Here is a 443-nt window from a genome sequence, read left to right on the forward strand (position 1 = left end):
ACCCCGATCTGATACAATGTATGCCGGACAGGAAGCGTCAGATCGGCTACATGTGGCTGTAGGACTACAGCTCCCAGCCGGCTGTGTATGGAGAGGCTCTGTATGTGTGGGACTACTACTCCCAGCATTTTCAGTCACCAAAACTTTGGCTGACGCTAGAAGTCCCAGAATATACATCAGACGGTGATGGCGGGACCGGGTTGGAGGTTCTGGGGGCTGTACAGTAATGCTGGGGGTTGTAGTTCATCTGCTGATGACCATGTGTTGTGTATGGGGTTTCCTGTTCTCTACTGTACTGCGCCGTCTGCCCTGAACTGTACTGCGCGACTGCGTATGGTGCTCCCTGCCCATCTAGTTTACTGTGCTCCAGTGTGTGGCTCCTATTGTACTGCGCTCCTGTGTATGGTGCCTCCTGCCCCCCCGCTGTACTGCGCTCCTGTGTA

At 54.6% G+C, this 443-nt stretch overlaps 1 protein-coding gene across 1 annotated transcript in view; it reads left to right on the forward strand.

Moving 5' to 3' along the window:
- Window positions 1-443, forward strand: part of PRDX1 (peroxiredoxin 1) — a 13,341-nt gene that overhangs the window by 106 nt on the left and 12,792 nt on the right. The window lies entirely within an intron of this gene.

This window comes from Nanorana parkeri, unplaced genomic scaffold, assembly GCF_000935625.1.
Source record: "Nanorana parkeri isolate BGI_ZX_2015 unplaced genomic scaffold, ASM93562v1 scaffold1997, whole genome shotgun sequence".
Taxonomy (NCBI): domain Eukaryota; kingdom Metazoa; phylum Chordata; class Amphibia; order Anura; family Dicroglossidae; genus Nanorana; species Nanorana parkeri.